This window comes from Sorex fumeus, unplaced genomic scaffold (assembly GCF_029834395.1).
Source record: "Sorex fumeus unplaced genomic scaffold, SorFum_2.1 ptg000008l, whole genome shotgun sequence".
NCBI lineage: Eukaryota > Metazoa > Chordata > Mammalia > Eulipotyphla > Soricidae > Sorex > Sorex fumeus.
Window position 1 is genome coordinate 54,175,437 of NW_026606065.1, and position 21,501 is coordinate 54,196,937.

At 40.7% G+C, this 21,501-nt stretch overlaps 1 protein-coding gene across 3 annotated transcripts in view; it reads left to right on the plus strand.

Annotated features, from left to right (window-relative positions):
• Positions 1 to 21,501, plus strand: part of KLF12 (KLF transcription factor 12) — a 730,941-nt gene that overhangs the window by 433,114 nt on the left and 276,326 nt on the right. The gene's annotated exons all lie outside the window — the stretch shown is intronic.

Genomic DNA, 21,501 nt, shown 5'->3' on the forward strand with positions numbered 1-21,501 from the left:
GGCCTCCCACAGTTGATATTAACATTTTTTTGCAGCTTATGCAGTTTTGTTTAAAAAATATTCCCCACCCTTATGTTACTTCCAGCCCTTGATTTAACCCACTAAAAATGGGTTCTTTCAACAGCATTTGTACTGGAAAAAGCTTTCCAAATAAAACATTTGTTAGAACACATAAACGATTTATTTGGGTATATCCAAGAGCCTAAATATTTGATTCAGCTGCCAGTATGTGCTTTACTGGCTAATGCTTCTACAGTGTTTCCACATTTTTATAGGCTAGCGGCCAAGTTGTCCGACAGTCTGGTACCTCTCGCTGAGTGAATGTGGGTGTGTGTGTAAGGACACTGGAATGCTTCTGTTTGTGACCATTTGGAATCTGTTTGAATAGTAGAAGTTGACCTTGGTAATGTGAAAGCATATAGATACTAACATGCAACTCAGACTCCTTATAATATTGGTCCTTGGAAAACTCTAATCAAGTCGGATGTAAGATAAATACAAATATTTTATATAATTGAGAAATAATCTGTCATTACACTGCAATAAGCTAGTAAAAGTCATTACTTTTAGTGATAAGCTAGTAAAAGTCATTACACTGCAATAAGCTAGTAAAAGAAAACTTTTACTAGCTTATATAGTGCTTTATGGTTGACCAAGTATGTTGTCATTTTCTTCTCATTATGTAATTCTTTATGGTTTATCAAGTATATATGTATTATTTGTCACTTGACCAATCAAAATCAAGAATTTGTGAGGTAGGTGTTCTTATATTCACTTTACTGCAAAGAAATCAGCCTTCAGTTGGAAGTGTTAACCTGTGATTTAAATCTTTACTATATGAGTTGACGTCTGTGTTTTCTTACAGTGATAGGTAAGAAATAAGTCATGACTTGTGGAGAATAGATTGACCTAATATAAATACATAATTGTCCCAAATGTATGTTGAATTAAATATCCAGCAGTTATACTTAATTCAGCATGTGGGATTAATAAAGTCTTGATTAGATGTAATATAAAGTTCTAAATAGATCTTTATATTGGTAAGAAAGTATTAGTTTGTACATATCTTAGTTAAACATGGTATTTTTCCTGTCTGTGTACTATGTTAAAGGAGGAAAATTAGATGATAGCTCTATAAAGGAAGAATTTGAGTGTGACATGTTGTTGATAGTTACTGAGATCAGTGTGGAAGAGCTTCTGTTCCACATGCACATAGCATACTTTATATAGATTTGTTTGATGTCTAGTAAGATGTGGGGCGAGAATAAGAGATTATACTCAGTTTGACTCAGAAAATTCTTAACCTTCAGAAGAAAATAAACAAGTAGAGGATATGGCTCCTTCTGTTTAGTCATTACCTTGGTCTGAATTGTAACTCCAAAATCCAGATTTGAAGCCACAGCCTTCAGTAAAACAATATTATTGGTGGCCCCTTTCGAATACAATTAAACAAGAAGGTAGACCATTCATGATGAAATTAATCACCGTAGAATAAATGGTGTGAGAAGTCTCTTGTGAGAACCCAGCAAAATGACTATCAGCAAGTGAACAAGGCTCTTTCTTATGGGGAATGAAATAGACTAACACCTTGATCTGGGACTTCTCCATCCCTCAGATGGCAAGAAACAAGCTACCTTAGTTAAGTTTAGAAATGTATCTGTCTAAGGGATTAATATCCAGGATATACAAGACACTAGTAGAATTGTACAAGAAAAAAACCTCCAACCCATCAAAAAATGGGGAGAATAAATGAACAGAAGTTTCCTCAAAAAAGAAATACAAATGGCCAAAAGACACATGAAAAAATGCTCCACATTGCTAGTCATCACTGTCACACACTCTCCTCCCATTGGTCATCGATTTGCTCGAGTGAGTCCAGTAACGTCTCCACTGTGAGACTTCTTGTTGCTGTGTTTGGCATATTGAATACTCTCGGTAGCTTGCCAGGCTCTCCAAGAGGGGTGGAGTAATCGAACCCGGCTCGGCCAGGCTGGCTGTGCGCAAGGCAAACACCCTACTGCTGTGCTATTACTCCAGCCCTCAAAAAAGCTAGTCATCAGGGAGATGCAAATCAAAACAACATTGAGATATCATCTCACACCACAGAGACTGGCACACATGAAAAAGAACAAAACAACCAGTGCTGATGTGGATGTGGGGGAAAAAGAGATGCTTTTTTACTGTTGGTGGGAATGCCGACTTGTCCAGCATTTCTGGAAAACAATATGGATAGTTTTTCAAAAACTAGAAATTGAACTTCCATATGACCCCGCAATACCAATTCTGTGAATATATCCCAAGGATGCAAAAAAAGCACAGTAGAAATGACCTCTGTAACTATATGTTCATTGCAACAGTATTCACAATAGCAAAAATCTGGAAACAACCCAAATGCCCTAGAACAGATGACTGGCTAAAGAAACTTTGGTGCATCTACACAATGGAATACTATGCAGCTGTTAGGAGGGAAGAAGTCATGAAATTTGCTTATAATTCGAGAAATATGGAGAGTATCGTGCTAAGTGAAATAAGTCAGAAAGAGAGGGACTGATATAGAAGGACTGCACACATTTGTGGAGTATAAAATAATATAACATGAGACTGACACCCTAGGACAGTATACACAAGGGCCAGGAAATTCCTCCGTAGTTGGAAGCCTACCTCATGAGCGGGGGCAGGGCGGGGGTGGGGGAGGCAGATGGAATAGAGAAGGGGATCACTAAGAAAATGATGGCTGGAGGAATTGATGGCTGGAGGAATTGATGGCTGGAGGAATTGATCAGGATGGGAGATGTGTGCTGAAAGTAGATAATGGACCAAACATGATAATCTCTATTGCAAACCATAATGCTCAAAAGTAGAGAGAGAATATGAGTAATATCATCTGCCATGGAAGCAAGGGGAGGGTGGGAAAGGGGGATATACTGGGGAGATTGGTGTTGGGGGATGTGCACTGGTGGAGGGATGGTTGTGTGATCATTGTGTGATTGTAATCCAAACATAAAAGCTTGTGACGATCTCACGGTGATTCAATAAAATTTTAAAAAATATGTATCTGTCAAGGACTCATTGTAGGAGGCTGGAAGGAATCTATTCACTGATGAAGGGGTGGGGTCAGGGGGTGGCAGGATTGGATATGAGAACATTTAGGCACCATGGTATAAGGTGTACAAGGAAATGTAAAAGATTTTAGTGATGGTTCAAGTTGTCTAGGGAGATTTTAGAAAGTCCTCTGATAGCCATTTTTGAATGTACCAATTTTTTTCCAGTGGACTTATATATAAATCTCAGTCCAAGTCCAGTGGGTTGTAACCCCCTTTCTGTTTCTCTGCTCTAGTATGTTTTATGGGCTGCAGCGATAGCACAGCGGGTAGGGTGTTTGCCATATATGCAGCCGACCAGGGTTTGATTCCTCCCTCTTAGAGAGCCCGGCAAGCTAGCAAGAGTATCCCGCTCACAAGGCAGAGCCTGGCAAACTTCCTGTGGTGTATTCCATATGCCAAAAACAGTAACAACAAGTCTCACAATGAAGACATTACAGGCGCCCCCTGGAGCAAATCAATGAACAAGGGGAGGACAGCTCTACAGTGGTACAGTATGTTTTATGCCCGAATTAGAACGTTCATTTTACAGTTGTTCTACTTAAAGGCATAGATAAGGTGATGTAGATACTGCTATTGGGTGACCTGAAGTGGATTAAAAATACTGGGTGTTTGCATCAAGAATATTTGGTAAGGCATATAGAGTGTAGTATCACTGTCACTGTCACTGTCCTCCCGTTGTTCATTGATTTGCTCGAGCAGGCCCAGTAGCATTGTGAGACTTGTTTCTGTGTTTGGCATATTGAATACGTCACGGGGAGCTTGCCAGGTTTTGCTGTGTAGGCGAGATACTTTCGGTAGCTTGCCTGGCTCTCCGAGAGGGGCAGAGAAATCGAACTCAGGTCCATCATGTTGGCTGCGTGCAAGGCAAACACCGTACCCGCTGTGCTATCGCTCCAGCCCAGAGTGTAGTATCATGCCTCTAAAAATTTCTTAGTTATCCACAGACTGTTGATGACCATAGGGTTTGTTTATTTCACTTACTCGAGAGCTTTATAGATGCTTTCGATTCTCTATGAGTTCCATACAAGTTTATCTGACTTAAAACACACAGATACATAGACCAACAGACACATAGACATATATACAATATGCATACATACCCCCATGCATACAGGCACTGCAATAGATGAGAACTGTCATAAAAAACTTTTTAAAAATTATTTTAATTATTTTTATTGAGATGTCACATTTACAATAGTAATGAAATCATTCTGTTATAATAGAGTTGCTACACCTGTTCTTCCACCAGTGGGTTAATATCCCTCCACTGTTGTCCCATATTGGCTCCACCCCACCCCACCCTCTAGCCTCCTTACTTCCCATTTCTTGGTATTTGTTTCCATTGATGATGGTATAATCTACCCTTTTCCTTTGTGCTCCATATATGAGAAACTTATCTGGTATTTGTCTTTTATTTTCTTCACTTAGCATGACCCCCTCCAATTCCTTCCAAGTTGTAGCACACTGCAAGATTTTTTTTCTCACAGTCTAATAACATTCCTTGTATGTTGTCCAGAAACCATAGTTTCTTAATCTACATTTCTGTTGGTGGGCTCATGGTTGCTTCCAGATGGTAGCTATGCAAATGATGTGAAAATCAGTTTCTGGATCATGCATTTTTGAAAACAATCATGAGTTACCTAGTTGAATTTTTTTTTAAATTATTTAGGCCCAGAGTTGCTAAGTGCCATATCCAGGGTGAATTAGGTAGAATGTACACCAGGTTAACTTGACTCTTATTACAGTGTTCATTCTATGCCACTCTAAGACTGACAAACTGTCTATAGGAAGCACACAGCACTGTTGAGAAGGAACAGCCAGGTAAAATTAAGGATGTAGACACAAGAACTTAAGCATGGCAGCTTCAAGTCATTTCGTGTGGACACACTTCAGTGGGCCCTGAACTTATCTCAGTATGCAGCATTGCGCAGTCATCAAGGCTTATAGTTATTGGTCTGAATCATCAAGAAACCATTAGCTTGACTTTACCTTCTGTGTAAAATACGGTAGGATTGTTTCTATTACGACTGCATGTATTTTGTCTTTTGAATTTGGAGAAAATATACAGTTGTAGTATGATTCTAGAAAATGGAAGTTTTCAGAGTACAGTATTTCTAGAATTCTGTTTAAGTAAACGTAATAGCTGTTAGGCACACACCACTTGTGACCTCTCACTCTTTTGTTGAACAGTGCAATTTGGGAGCTGGAGAAATAACAAGTGGGTAAGACATATGTCTTGCACAGCTGGTTTGGTCCCCAAACCACATGGTCCCCCAACCACAACTGGGTTGGTCCTAGAGGACACCAGGTACGGCCAGGGTGGTCTGGGCAATGCTCATCGGCAGGCGTGAGCTATGCTGCATCCTTGAATTCTTCATTGAACTGATGGTGTGATTGATTGAGACTCTCCAGGAGGGACTCCTTGGTCTTCCAGCCCTACTCTCGTTCTGTGCCCACTTCCCCAAATTAATTTTTTTTTGAAAAGCAATGGAATTTAGAGGTTAGGCATGTAATTTAGTGGTAGAGTACAAGCATTAAATGTATGAGACACTAGGTTTAATCCCTCCCATCCCACTCCCATGCATACCCTCTCACATGTTTCCTAAATACTTAAGGGAGGGAAGGGTTTTTTTTGGTCCAGTTTTTGGCCTGCACAGCTGATGCATATATTGGTTGTTATCACGGTGAGCAAGATTATGACTAAACAAGACTCTTAGCCTGGTGGAAGTCACAAGAATCTCTGGAGATTTTGTTTGCTTGTTTCTTTGTTTTTCAGGATTCTGAATAAGGATGAGCTCCCTTAATCTTCCAGTTACATGTGTCCCTACCCCATTCTGCATTTGAACACCATGATGGCTCTGATGAGAACAGTGTTCCCACTGGGGGACTGATTCCTTCATTTTGCTGCTTCTGGGCCTCTTTGCTCACACTCATATTCTCAGTTTGGGTAACTCCATCTAAGACCGGTCTCAGTTCAACTCTTCTACCTGTTAAACTTTACTATTTACCTTTTGCTTAGGTCATGAAACTGATCTTGCACTTGTTTTTGTTTTGGGATTACACTCAGAGATGCTCAGGGGTTAATCCGAGTTCTCCCCTCAGTAATTACTCCTGGCAGTGCTAGAGGAATCATGATGGATGCCAGGGATTGAACCTGTGTCAGTCTCATGCAAGCAAATGCTCTACGCACTGTATCTCTATGACCCCTGGTTTCTGAGTGAAAAATAGGTTTAATCTTGAACAAGGAAAAGTTTATATTTGTGATAGCACAGCGGTAGGGCGTTCGCCTTACACGCGGCCAACATGGCCAACCCGAGTTCGATTCCTCCGCCCCTCTCGGAGAGCCCGGCAAGCTACCGAGAGTATTCGATATGCCAGACACAGTAACAGCAAAGTCTCCAATGGAGACGTTACTGGGCCCGCTCGAGCAAATCGACGAACAACGGGAGGGCCTTTACCTTTACCTTTTACCAGAAGACAGGTGTGTTGGTTATTTTAAAACTAAGAATTTGGGGGGCTGAAGAGTTAGTCCAGTGGGTAGGGCACTTACCCTCCACCTGCCAACCTGGGTTTGATCCGTGGAGCCCCATATGATCTCCCAAGCCTTCCAGGAGTGACCTCTGAGCTAGGACGAAGCCCTGAGTACCACTGGATTTGGCTCAAATAAACCAAAAACAAAACAAAGGTACTTGTCAGAAGTGATTTTTTTTTTTTTTTTGGTCATTCACTTTATCCTGAATTGTATGTTTGCCACAATAGCATAAGATACTTTGCAGGTAAGTATGTATAAGAGACCACAATTTTTTTTACCTACTTTTGCAATTTTTAAGTGATTGAAGTTAATTATTATATTAACACGGAAACACCAGTTAGGTAGAAATGTGTGGTGGGTCAGAGAATAATGACTAAAGAGTATCTCTTGCATTTCCTGGATAAAGGTCGTGGAAAATGCTGGGCATATGCCAAGTCATTGGGTCTCAGTGCTGGTTGTAAGGCCTGAGGGATGATCATCTTTGAATAGGGAAAAGATAGTGGAGGATCAGGGGCTATGTATGGCGTTGAAGACTTGGTGTCACTGAGTGAAAATTATGTTTTGGTGCAGTTCTCTTGCATTTGGATTTGTAGGAGGCCATGGAGGTTCTGGCTATACTCGGCCCATCGTGAAATGAGAGTTGGCCCCCCTTTTCTTGCAAATCCTCAAAGAAAAGATTCCATGACCTTGGTTGACTGCACCTTTCAAAGCCTCACAATCACACTTGTAAGGAGTTTTTGCTAAATCTCATTCCTAATCCTTCCTCTTTCAGTTAGGTTCTTTTCCCTAAAGTTAAAAACTTTTACTGTTTTTCCCCCTTTTGCCTCTATTCATCAAAGCTCTACTTATTTTTCTACTTATTTTGTGTGGATAATATAGAGAAGTTACAGAAAGCATGAAAAGTCAGAGTTCAGGAAAATAAGGAAGCTATAATGATACTTACATTCAGAATAATGGGATAACTTCATCTTTGGTGGTTGGATTTTTTTAAAATTATATTTCAGAATAGAGGACCAACCTGTGCAGGTCATATTTCTTTATCTTTCAAAATGAGCCATTGAAGTGTAGTTTATTTTATGACTTGATGAAAATTCATTTAACTGTTCTCCTATATTTGGGCATTTAGGTTGCTTCCAAGATTTAGTAATTACAAACAACAGAAAAATAAATATTCTTTTGCACATCCTTAATTATTACCTTAGGATAAATTCCAAAAGTTATAATTACTAAAGCAAAAGCCATGTGCGTTTTATGGCTTTTCATATTTTCTGCCAAATTGCCCTGCAGTTTACAGCTCGCTCTCTAGAGTACAACAGTGACCTGCTCTTAATTAAGTTACATTGCAGCAACATCACTCCAACTTGGAAATGCTGCGGTGCTGGCCTGAGATGGTCATTTCCAGGCTTGAAGAACCTGCAGTAATGAGGGCTTAACAATTGCCCAACCAATGGCCTTTGCTCTCCTGAAATTCCTGCCTTCTCATGCCTTTTGGCTAGAGTGCAGATTCTAGTGTACTCATTTTCTCTTGAAGAGGAGAAGGTGGATCGTGGAAAAGGAAACAGAAGTGGTGGGGGCAGTGCGTGTGTATGTGTGTATGTGTTTTGTGTGTGGGTTTAGTGTGTGTGTTTGCATGTGTATAAGGGTGTATATGTGTATAGGTGTGTAGGTGTGTGTGTACAGGTGTTTGTGTATAGGTGTGTAGGGGTATATGTGTAGGGTGTGTGAGCATAGGTATGTAGGGATATGTGTGTGTACAAGTGTGTGTATAGGTATGTAGGGGTTTATGTGTAGTGTTTGTATATGTGTGTACATAGGTGTGTAGGGATATGTCTGTATGGGTGTGGGTATAGGTGTATAGGCTGCATGTAGGGGTATGTATGTGTGTGTATAGGTATGTAGGGGTATGTGTGTATAGGGGTATGTATACAGATGTATAGGGGTGTGTGTATAGAGTGTGTATGAGATGTATAATGGTGTGTGTGCGTGTATAGGTGTGTAGGGGAGTGTGTGTACAGGTGTGTAGGGGTGTGTGTATAGGGTGTGTATGAGTGTATATATAGGTGTGTAGGGTATGTGTAACGATTTGCATGTGTGTATAGGTATGTAGGGGTGTGTGTGTAGGGGTGTATATGTGTGTATAGGAGTGTGTGTAAATATGTGTGTGTGTTTGTGTTGTTTGTATATTTTACTCCAGGACTTTTCTCTTGAGGGCAGAGCTTGGTCCCGGCAGGAATGCAGGGCCCAGGCTTTCCTCGTGGAAATGGAGTTTTACAGGTGTGCCCAGCCATGCTGGACTGTGTAGGCTCAATGGTACTTGAGTGTTGCTTGGGCCATACCGGTAGTACTGTAGGTGGGCAGTGCTGGAGATTGAAGCCGGGGCCTTACGCGTGCTAGACGTACCACCCAGCCTTCATATCTCCCTCCCTGCCCGCCATCTGAAGCTGTTGAATCAGTGGCCTCTGGGGTTCCTACATGAGCCGTGTGCAGTGGAACCCTTGACAGCTTAGCAGCTGCAAGGCAGCCTGGCCCCATGGGTGATCCTTGGGAGTTTCCTGTCTCACGCTACGGCAGGCAAACCCATGATTCACTCTAGAGAGGCAGTTGGAGGCTATGTTAGACAAAGTAGCCAATACAATTTCTCAGTTTTGTGCAGGTTGGTAGAAATAGGTCATAAATTGTGCTGTAAAAATATTATTTACGGAGTACTGATTAGAATATTTTCCCCTGAAAAATTTTCTTCCACAGAACTTATCGCTTTGGAAAAAAAGAAAGGCAGGCAGCTTGAAGTGACAGAGGTGGAAGGGCTTGGGTACTTGAAGGTGCAGTGTACACCAATGTGAACAGGCTGTGGCAGTGATGCTGCCCTCAACAAAAACCAGTCACAACCAGTCAAAACCAGTATATGATTAGGCATAAAATGCTTTGACTCATGACACTCTTTTTGTTGTTGGTTTAGTTTTTGAGTGGGTGGTAGGGGGTCACTCCTGATGGTGCTTAGGGATTATTCCTGGCTCAGTGCTTACCCCTGGCTGTGCTGGGGCCTATTGTGGCACCAAGCCTGAACACAGGCCTTTGAGCTGTCTATAGGGCCCCTGCTGTTTGTTTTGTTTCTGACTTAGTCATGCTCTGGGTGTTTGACCCAAGGCAAAACCTTTCAACTGTTATGGTAAATCAACTCTTCCCATTGATGGTAGCTTCCCATTGATGGTTACTGGTGTGGCTACACTCATCAGTCCATGAGCCACGGATTTGAATCATCAGTGTGCAGTAGAACTATTTCCTTCCATGATGGAAAGCCTGTTGTAAGACCTGGCTTATCGGCCCTGCTTCAGTCTTTGGCTTCTTGCCATACTAGACTCAAGGTTGAGATCGACAATATACCTGATCATCCATACTCAACTGTCTGTAATGTTTTGATATCATTTTGGGGAAGTATGAGATCCAGAAAATTTGGGGTGAGAGCCTCGAACAGGAACGACCTGAGATTCTCAGAATAATGCTAAAATTCCAGGGTAATTTGTCTTCTTGAGTCCCATTTGTCTTCAGAACCTAAAAAGGCCCTTTTAAGCTTGATTTTTGCACTCCTGTTTTTCAAGTCTCTAGATGTAATTAATAGTAGATACACTATTTCTCCCCGAAATTCTTTTTTCCTTACTCACTTCGACATCATATTTTATTTTTTTTTAACTTTTTAATTGGATCACTGTGAGATAGACCCTTTCAAAACTGTTCATGATTAGATTTCAGTCATATTTTATTCCAAAATCCATCCCTTCACCAATGTATATTTCCCAGCACTTTGTGGATATCATGTGTATTATACTTTGACACATGCAGTGTAAGAATTCTTGTATCTTCTTGGAACACCGATTCCTTTATTATTGTCATGTGAGGTCTTTATCAATGATTAATTTTCTTGCTTTCAAGTCAAAAATATTTGAGTTTGAAAAAAATATATGTATTAGGTTTTTTGGCCTAGAGGTTACTCCTGGCCTGTGCTCAGGAAATAATGTCCGCAAGCTCAGTGGACCTGGGTTGGCTGCACGCGAGGCAAATGCCCTACCTTCTATGCTATCTCTCCACCTCCCTGAAGTCTGTTCTGTTTGAAATAAACAATTTCTCCATTCAGCTTTTTTTTTTAATAAATTGGCATCCATTCTTTTACTTTTAGTTTCTATATATTTCAGCCTTGTTTTTTGTAAACTTATGGTAGGTCTCACTTATAAAAAAGATAATTCTGACAGCTTCTGCCTTTTAATTTAGACCATTAATGTATACAGAAATTCTATGTAGGGGATGGATGAAGCAATAGTAAGGCAAGTAAGTAAGTAGATAGAGTAAGTAAATGAGAAGTAAGCAGGTGGAGTGCTTGCCTTGCACATAGCCCAGCAGGTTTAATCCCTGGCATCCCATGTGGTTCCCTAGCCCATCAGTAATGGTCCCCTGGGTGCAGAGCCAGGAATAAACCTTGAGCACTGCTGGGTGTGGCCCATTGCACCCTCCTCCCCAAGCAAAAAGAATTATGGGTACTTGGGTTAAGATTTACCATGTGTTACCATTTCCTAGTTTTTTCATTCTTTGTTCCTGTGCTACTGTACTTTTATTTACATTTTGTGGTATTATTAGATCATTTTCTAAAATTCTATTTCTCTTTCTGTAACACGTAATTTTTTTTTTTTATTTTATTGAATCACCATGAGATAGTTGCAAGCTTTCATGTTTGGGTTACAATCACACAAGGATCAAATACCCATCCCTCCACCAGTGCACATTCCCCACACCAATATCCCCAGTATACCCCCCCTCCCCCTGCCTCCATGGCAGACAATATTCCCCATACTCTCTCTCTACTTTTGGGCATTGTGGTTTGCAATAGAGATGCTGAGAGGTTATCATATTTGGTTCTTTATCTACTTTCTGCACACATCTCCCATACCTACCGGTTCCTCAAACCATCATTTCTTAATGATCCCCTCTCTATTCCAGCTGCCTTCTCCCCTTTGCTCATGAGGCAAGCTTCCATTTATGGAGAAATCTACCTGTCCTGGTAACACATAAATTTTACTGATTGTTTTTATTTTGGAGTTTGGGGCCAGACCTGGCAGTGCTCACAGGCTACTCCTGACACATCCTTGTGTGTGAGTTATTCCTGGAGGTGCTTAGTGACTGCAGTAATGTCCTGGAGGTGCTTAGCGACTGCAGTAATGGGGTTGGAACCCAGACATGAGCCCTTTGAACATTCTCTCTCTCTGTCTGTCTGTCTCTCTCTCTCTTTCTCTCTCTCTCTCTCTTTCTTTCTCTCCAGCCCGCACCCCCAGCCTTGCATATACTGCTTTTGATGCATGTTTTAGTGGTTGCCATAGAATTTTCAATGTTCATTTTACAACTAGTCCAAATGTACTTTGAAGTGACACTATCTTGTTTCTCATGCAGTGTGAGTAGTGTTTAACAAGATGTTCGTAAGTTCTCTCTCCTCCTCTACCATGTATCAGCTTATTGGAAATATGCCTTATTTTCATTGTGATGCTTGTGATTGCCAGCATTTATTTTTGAGTCTTTTTGAACATTCCCATTTTTCTGCTTATTTTATCCCATCTCACCCTGCTTTTTTTTAATAGTTTAAAAATTACTTTTTACTAAAGACCTTAACATGTTCAGTGATTAAAAAAATCCTTGATCTGGGGGCTAGATAGATGTTACAGCAGGTAGGCCACTTGCCTTGTATATGGTTGACCTGGGTTTGATCCCTGGCACCTTTATAGTCTCCCAGGTAACACCAGGAATGATCCCTGAGCACAGAGCCAGGAGTAAGCTCTGAGCATCACTTCATGTGACTCCCACTTCTGCCAAAAGAGATTCCTCCCCAAATCCTCTACCTAGGGTTAGAGAAGGTAAATTGTTTACCTTGCATAGAGCTCACCCCAGTTACATCCCAGGCACTGCATAGGCATAGGAGAGTGCTTCATGAGCCACTGATAATTCTTGAACCCACTAGGTGTGGTCCAAACCGTCCTTTGCTCCTTCCCCCAATAAATTCTTGGTCTGATGTTTGTAATGTTCTTGTCAGCGATCTGACTCTGGTTTTGAGATTTGTTTAGTCTCTTCAAACATGGATTTTGGGTCTGTTTGTATGTTTTGTTTATTTTGTTTGTTTGTTTTTATTGCCATTTAGTACACCTTATAGTTTATTGCTCAAAATTAGATGCGATGAATGGAATAGAATTCACTGGAGTAAATGGATTAGTAATGTCATGGTCATGAATTGGGGGAAGGCACACCCTGTGTCTTGTGGTCAGGTCTTGGCCTCTTGGTGGGTCCATGCTGCTCAGTTGTCCCTGCTCACCATTGCCGGTGATCTTCCTCACTGCTCTCCATGCTGACACCAGACAGCATGGCTGGAGAGAGTTAGAGAGTTAGAGAGTTAGAGAATTTTCACTTTTCCTCTTTAAGCTAGGTTAGTGCTGACATATCCCTAGCAAGAGTTTCTCTTGCAGTTGAACATTAGAGTTTAGTCCTTTGGAATGTTACAAATCCACTCTTCACCCTCCCCCTGTAATGGGAACATGCTTCATTGTTCTTTAAGATTCCCTGTGATGACAATTATGTGCAACTCCTGGAGCACTGGAGCACTATCCTCCCATTTTTCATTGATTTGCTCAAGCAGGCACCAGTAACGTCTTCATTGTGAGATTATTGTTACTGTTTTTGGCATATTGAATACGGCACGGGTAGCTTGCCAGGCTCTGCCCTGTGGGCAGGATACTTTCGGTAGCTTTCTGGGCTCACCTAGAGGGTCGGAGAAATTGAACCCTGGTTGTCCGCATGCAAGGCAAACACCCTACCTGCTGTGCTGTTGCTCCAGCCCTGTAGATCAAGTTAATATATATGACCAGGAGCTTGGAACACCCAAGTTTGCCCACACTCTAATAATTCAGCTCCCCTGCAACGCTGATTCTCATAGGGGTTTTGGTTCGCGTATTATTTTGTTTGTTTATTTTTAGATCTGTACTTGGCAGTACTCAGGTATCAATTCTGGAGGTGCTTGAGGGAATATATGTAATGCTGGGGCTCAAATCCAGGTTGGCTGCCTGTAAGACAAGCACCTTAACTTCTGCACTATCTTGCAGACCCCTGTAGCAGCAAGGTGTGATTCTCAACATCCTGTTGACTTTCAAGTTGGGGACTAGAAGGGGATAACAGTTTGTCTGTGACCTGACTCTAACAAAAGACGTGATTTGTGTGTACTCAGCTTTTTCCTTGTTATGTTGGATTGGCAACCTGAAGCTTTCTCCATGGTGGAATGGAAACAAAATGCTTGAGGGATATTTTTAGTTTTGTCAGATACTCAGTGTGTGGAGAACCCAGATCTTTTCCTCAGAACTCTCTAGGAATTTCTCAAATAACAATTCCAGTCCTGTTATGTAACTGGAGAATGTGGGTTTAAGGACTAAAGGCCAGGAGATTTGGGAGATCTGCATAAAGAGCAGAAGTATACTTGTCTGTGCTTATTTTAAAATGATATGTTTTAATAGTCAGATCAGTTCAGTAAAAAAATTTTTTTACTGCTATACTTTTTCGGACAATAACAGAAATGAACGTTGTTTTGTAAGACCAAATTCTTTCAAAATATGCTCCCCAGCTTCTCTCTTTAATGAGAAAAAAAGTGTTCGGCTCATAGTTTCTTTCCTCAAGAGACTAAATTTGTAGCATCAGAGCATTCTATGAATTGTCTATTTTTCTATTGCTTGGGATTATTAGGGCAGGTTCATAACATTTGAGTTTCGAACAATAGTATATCATAGGTCTCTGTGTAATTTAAGTATTTTCAAACTTTAGTTGATAACTTTCATACTTGAGACAATATAATAGAGTTTAGTATGGCAGTTACAAATATAACTTGATCCATATGTACTCTTCACTTTCACCTACAGATTTTTTGCTGATATTGATTAAATTTTAGCTAACATATATACACGTAGTAGCATATGTACGTGTGTACTTTCTGGATTAAAACATCGCTCATTTCTCTAATCTTTTGTTGTTGCTGCTAAGTTTTTGCAGTGCCAGGGATCAAACCCAGGGCCTAATACTTTCTTCAGTAACCATATCCATCATCTCTCTGTTCCTGTGAACTCATTTGGCTCTTTTCTAACATCTATTCTTGAACTCCTTTTGAAATATTACGTGACATTCATAAAATGTGAGAAAATATCTCAAAGCAATAATGGATTTTTCTGTGTATTTTCCTTAGGTGTTTTCTCAGTCTCTGTATTGCAAGCATTATTTTTGCAAACATGGCAGCATATTCTCTTCTTTCACTTAATTATGATCATTTATCTACTAGAAAACAAGGCTACATGCCATAAGTTTAGAGAATAAATATTATTTAGTGATTTGTATGATTTATTCAACTCATCCTCTATTATTTGACTTTCAGACTATTTCTTTTGGAATTTTGTAAATATGGATGGCAGTGTGGTATTATATTTTTAAACATGTTTAGTAAGTCATTTTCTTAGAGCAGCACTTGCTGATAACTTCATTATTTTTACCAGAACTCTTTGATTCTTTGTTTTGGGGCCACACCTGGGAGTGCTCAAAGTCTAGTTCTGACTCTGTGCTCAGGGATACTCTTGGTGGGGTTCAGGGGACCAAATAGAATGCCAGAGATTGAACCCAGGTTGGCTGTGTGCAAGGCAAATGCCCAATCTTCTTACTAGGACATTTGTATATCTTCCAAATTTTTCTAGATTTTAGAAGAATCAATGCCCTACCTTCTTACTAGGACATTTGTATATCTTCCAGATTTTTCCAGATTTTAGAAGACTTAAAAGTTAATGCTGGGAGAAAAAAAAAACACTTTATTTTGTAGTATTTTATACTGCGCTTCCTGTAGTTTTATGCATTCAGATATTGGCAATTGTTTATAATGGTCTTTTCTTTATGAATAAATCATTTATGTAAGTAAGCTAAAGTTTGCTTTATTCTTTTAAAACTCAGCAGCAATATATTTGGTTTTAATAATAGTATTTATCTGTTATGATACTGAAAAATTATGTACCTATATTAAGTCTCTTTATTTTAATTAAAGTAATCCTGTATGCTTAATTTGTTGATGCGTTATATTATGCACTTACATTAGGTAACAGTATACATGTATTATCTATGTAATATGTAACCAGCTAAAATGCTCCTTTATGAGTCACTTTTAATTCTTTGTAGTAATAGACTTTAATGCTTCTCCTTTATTGGACTCATTTTGCTTAAAATAAGCCAAAGTTTCCAAATCTTCCTTGTGATATTAACTGTTCCCTGCCATCAATGATCTGGTAGATATACCCTCTAATGTTGGTTAGGATTAAGTTAGTTAAGCCATAGATGTAGTTAATGAACAGTTTCTCTCTGTCCCTAGCTGTCTGTAATAGTGAAATGGGGAAAGTGTGGCAACAGAAGTCTGAGATGCCACGTAAAGACCAGTTCCAACAGTGAGGGAGGAAATTTGGGGTGTTCCTGGGCTAACGCGTGCCACTTGGGTTGTCCAGAGGAAGAGCTCCAGCCTAGGAAGCAGCGTTATTCATGTGATCCACCATGTCATTCCTTGGAGATCCTTGAGGATGCTCTTTTCCTTCCTTAGTTTGGTTTGGATTTATAGATTGTGACTTGTCCATGGAACGTTCACTAGGAAATGGGAACCAGTCAGTTAGAACACACTTTGGGATTTTTTTAAAGACAGAGAACAAGTCACTTTGGTTACTGGAAGTTGATTACTCAAGTTCCACTGAGTGATGTTTTCCTCTGCCCATTTTTTAGCGGAAGCCTCATTGGCTTGCATGGGACCTTTTTGTTCTATTGGACTGATTCCTGCACTGAGGATTTCTTTCAGCACTTCTGAACTCTAAGCTTTAAATGCCAACAGAACTTCTACAATTTTGCATAATTTACACAAAACTTCTCACTTCTCTTCCCTTCCCTTTTTCCTCGCCCACTTTCAGTTCACAGAAGTTAGATCATGGTACCCGTACAAGGTGAGGTCTGCCGAAGTCATAACAAGGAAGAGCTTTTGTATCGTAGTCTTAAAAAGAAATTCATATATGTCATTAAAATATTTTTCAAGACTGTCTTCAAATGGAATAAAAGCACTAATAATGTATTTTATTTATGCCATTTGGATCGAAATAGCATTTCAAACTGAGTTAAAAATGAAGAGATGTTCTACATTTTCTTTTTCATATGAAAATCCAGTGTGTATTTTACATATAAAGTGTATCTAAATTTGGGTACTAGTCATGTTTCAGCTGCTTGGCAGCTGCAAATAGCTCAGAGCTACCCAGACATTACACACACAGACCGTGTATGGACTAATGGAAGTGAATTTGTGGTTTGCCTTGCCAGCATCTTCTCTATCTTCTAAAAATGAATTCCTTTCTTTCTATGAATTGGCAGTAAGATCCTCAAGAGACCTCTTAGCCCTCACGTCATTTAACTTTTGGGTAAGAAGGCAAGCTTCTTCCTCCCGAGAACAGACATTGTTGTAGCATCTTTTTAGTAATCCATGCTAATTTTTTTAGATTATTTTAGAATCATTTGTTCTTTTGGTCTGCTGCTTCTAGACGAAATTGCTTCAAGAATGTATTGGATTTTATATTACTGTAAGATAATGTTTTTAACAAATCTAATAAAATAGAGACAGCTTTATATTTCAATTCTCATGATAAATTAATGTGTTCATGATCGAGGGGTCAGTTCTCATTGATAGGAAGAAAAGCAAGGTATAAAACATCTATCAAATCATATGTAGAACCCAAACTGAAACCTCCAGTGCTTAGTTTCTTGTTGAAAGATAGCCACCATAGTCTCTGGGTCAATTACGGTTCCTTATTTGGGGAACCTTTTTTTTTTTTGGTTTGTTTTTTGTTTGGGGGCCACACCTAATGATGGTGCTCAGGGCTTAGTTCTGGATCTGTGCTCAGGAATCACTCCTGGTGGTGCTTGTGGACCGTTTGTGATGCCAGGAATAAAACTAAAGTCTACTGTGTACAATGCAGTTTCTCTAACCTCTGTTATCTCTCTATCATCTCATTCGGGGGACTTTTCAGGCTGCTTTGGTAGATTCTCATTAACCTTTTTAAGAATGGAGCCAGAGACCTCCCCCCACACTGCCATCTAATACTGAGATCCAGTTCAAGTCATCTCTCAATTCCAAGAACTTGAGTGAGTGAGCAAATTCTCAGATCTTTCCTGGACTCTTTGTGTTGGTTAGGTCGAAAAAAAAAATGGATTTGAAGAGAGGGAATAAGAAAATAAAAAATTAAAAAGTAAATCTTGTAAAAAATTACTAATGTTCCAGTTAGGTGTGTTTTGGGTGGGGGTGGGAGATAGCCCTGGATTGCTAAGAGGATTTGGGGTCACTTTTGGATACTGGGCCAGCTGCTCCTGATGACAGGGCTGGGCCTAAAGATGCTATTCTGCTCAGCCTCAGCGGTGCTGCTAGGAACCATGGCTATCCTAGTGGTACTGTTAGGAGCCTCTGATGTTGCTAGTATCAGAGTGGGAAGCAGGTGATGGAACCGGGAGCTCATGCATGCAAAACTAAACAACCCCCTTCTGTGATCTGTCTCCCCTTATCTAGCTAAATTGGTTTTTATTTTTTTGGGGTCACACTCAGTGATGCTTAGGAGTTACTACTGGTTCTGCACTCAGGAGTTACTCCTGGCTCTGCACTCAGGGTTACTCCTGGTGGTACTTGGGGGACTATATGGGATGCCAGAGATCGAACCCGGGTAAGCCACATATAAGACAAATGCCCTTCCCACTGGATTATCACTTTGACCCCTAAATGTTTTGTTTGTTTGTTTGTTTAAATGTGAGCTATATTCTTTAACTTTTATAATTTTTTCTCTTAACATGTAGACATATGATGGGAAGTATTGCACCGTAGCACTGTCCTCCCGTTGTTCATCTATTTTCTTGAGCGGGCACCAGTAACGTCTCCATTGTGAGACTTGTTGTCACTGTTTTTGGCATATTGAATATGTCACAGGTAGCTTGGCAGGCTTTGCTGTGTGGGCAAGATACTCTTGGTAGCTAGTTGGGCTCTCTGAGAAAGGCAGAGGAATTCAACTCAGGTTGGCCGTCTGCAAGGCAGGTGCCCTACCCGCTATGCTATCGCTCTTGGCCTGGGAAGTATTATCTTGCACAAAATGTAAGATTGTTTCCTAATTCACTAATCATGTAAGTAATTTTCAAAGGGTACTTACAGGGCTGGAAGATAGAGCAGCAGGTATGGAAGGCATTTGACTTGAATGCAGCTGACCTTGGTTTAATCCTCATTTCCACATATGGTTCTGTGAACATTTCACAGAGTGATGCCAATACTCAACACTCCAACAAATATAAGGACATTCAATCTTTTGTTTGGGGGGGTCACACCCAGCAATGTTAGGAGTTACTCCTGGCTCTGCACTCAGGAATTACTCCTGGCAGTGCTTGGGGAACCATAGGGGGTGCTGGGGATTGAAGTTGGGTTGGCCACGTGCAAGGCAAATGCCCTCCACTTGTACTATCTCTCCGGACCCGACATTCAATCTTAAAGCTTAAGTGACAGCTTCTTCTCTCCTCCATCGGCCCCCTTCTTTTGATATCTGGCCATGTCTCAGGGCAGTTTTTATTGTGAGAACTGTCGAGGGGAATTCGTGCTCCTGGGATGCAGCGAGAGAGAGCAGGGATGCTGCTGAGTGTGCTCCAATGCATAGGGCAGCCCCTCTACCAAGGACTCCTCTGTTCTGTGATTGAAAGAATATGCTACTTTCAACAATGGACCTCCTGAGCTGGGCATATTTACTCTCTGTGAGCAACATTTATTTTAACCATATTCAGTGTAGCAGGAAAAGGTAATAGAAACTTCCTGGGTACAATAAGTTATACAGTTTCAAAATTATACCGTTTCTATTTTTATGGAGCAGGTTTATTAAAAGGCTGGCAGGAAGTTAGAAAGCCTGAATAAATGCTGAGCAGTTATATAATTCCTGAATATTAAAAAAAATGTACTCGGCTTTCTATTGAATGAACTTTGTTTCTTTTCTGACTCTCATTGTGTTACATTTCAGAATTTGAAAGTACTCATATCAAAAAAGATCGCCTGAGTTTGTTCGTTTGTTCTCCTCTCTCTCTCTCTCTCTCTCTCTCTCTCTCTCTCTCTCTCTCTCTCTCTCCCCCTCCCTCCATCTCTCCCCTCTTTAATAGTTCTTCTGTAGATCTGAACAGATTTTCAGATCTTTGGACGGTGCAAGCAAGCTTAGAATTCAATGCTACGACGCTAGGACTTCTTGTTGCAGAACCCAGCAGTGCTTAGAAACATCAGGCCAGCCACCAGTGCTTGGGGGTTCTCTGGTGATGCTCAAGGTTGGGGGTGGGGGATATATGGGCGCGGGGAAGGGGCGGTGCTGTGGATCCAACTCAGGATATGCACCCATCTTACTGTTCAGGCTTTCTGTGGAATGAACTAACTCACCCTTCCTTCCTTCCTTCCTTCCTTCCTTCCTTCCTTCCTTCCTTCCTTCCTTCCTTCCTTCCTTCCTTCCTTATCTTTCTCTCTCTTCCTTCCTTTCTCTTTCTTTCCCCTCCCCTCCCCTCCCCTCCCCCCTCCCCTCCCCTCCCTTCCCCTCCCCTCCCCTCCCCTCCTCTCCCCTCTCCTCCCTCCCTCCCTCCCTCCCTCCCTCCCTCCCTTCCTTCCTTCCTTCCTTCCTTCCTTCCTTCCTTCCTTCCTTCCTTCCTTCCTTACCTTTCTCTCCCTTCCTTTCTTTCTTTCCCCTCCCCTCCCCTCCCCCTCCCCCTTCCCTCCCTCCCTCCCTCCCTCCCTCCCTCCCTTCCTTCCTTCCTTCCTTTCTTCCTTATCTTTCTCTCTCTTCCTTTCTCTTTCTTTCACCTCCCCTCCCTTCCCCTTCCCCTTCCCTCCCCTCCCCTCCCCCTCCCTCCCTCCCTCCCTTCCTTCCTTCCTTTTCTTTCTTCCATTTCTTTCTTTCTCTTCATTTATTTAGTCTTTTTGGGTCACACCCAGCAATGCTCAGGGGTTACTCCTGGCTCTGCACTCAGGAATTACTCCTGCCAGTGCACAGGAATCCATGTGGGATACTGTGGATCAAACCCGGGTCATTCGCGTGCAAAGCAAATGTCTTACCCACTGTACTATGACTCCAACCCTCTGTGGAATTTCTTGAGCACTCAGCTTGCTAGCTGTTTTGTATGTATATGCGCTATACAAAAATATATATCTGTAAACTATACTATAGTAGTAAATAGGGCAAATGATTGTGACTTCATTATTTATTTTTCTTCTAATGATACTATTTTAGATTATACCACCTGGTACTTTTGCATTAGTTGATAATCCTGGTTAGGTGAAGAAAACTCACTGGTACTTTTTTCTGCATTCTCTTACTTGAGACATGCATTAAAAAAAAAATCAAAGTCATGCCTAGAGTTTTCAAAGGTGATATTACATACTTAGTATTAAATATTAACTAAGTCAATGTTTGAAATATAAAATAAGGAAGGGTACATTGATTCTTAGAGAAAAAAGATGAATTCTAATTCGTGTGTTTAGTGATTTTTATGTATTTTCTTTTTAACCATTAAAGAGAACATTAAAATTCATTCTTCTCTATTTTGATTTTGTTAAAACAATCATTAAACTTCAAAAAACTAATTTTAATGCTTGCTTCTCAAAAACATCTTGTTTCCAGCTCTAGTACTATTTCTCCAGGCTATGCAGGAGACAAGCACTCGACAGCTATGTTTTCATAAGATAATCCATTTTGGATTTGATAAGGAGCCACTTGACATACTTGTAGACCAGCAAAGGTGAAA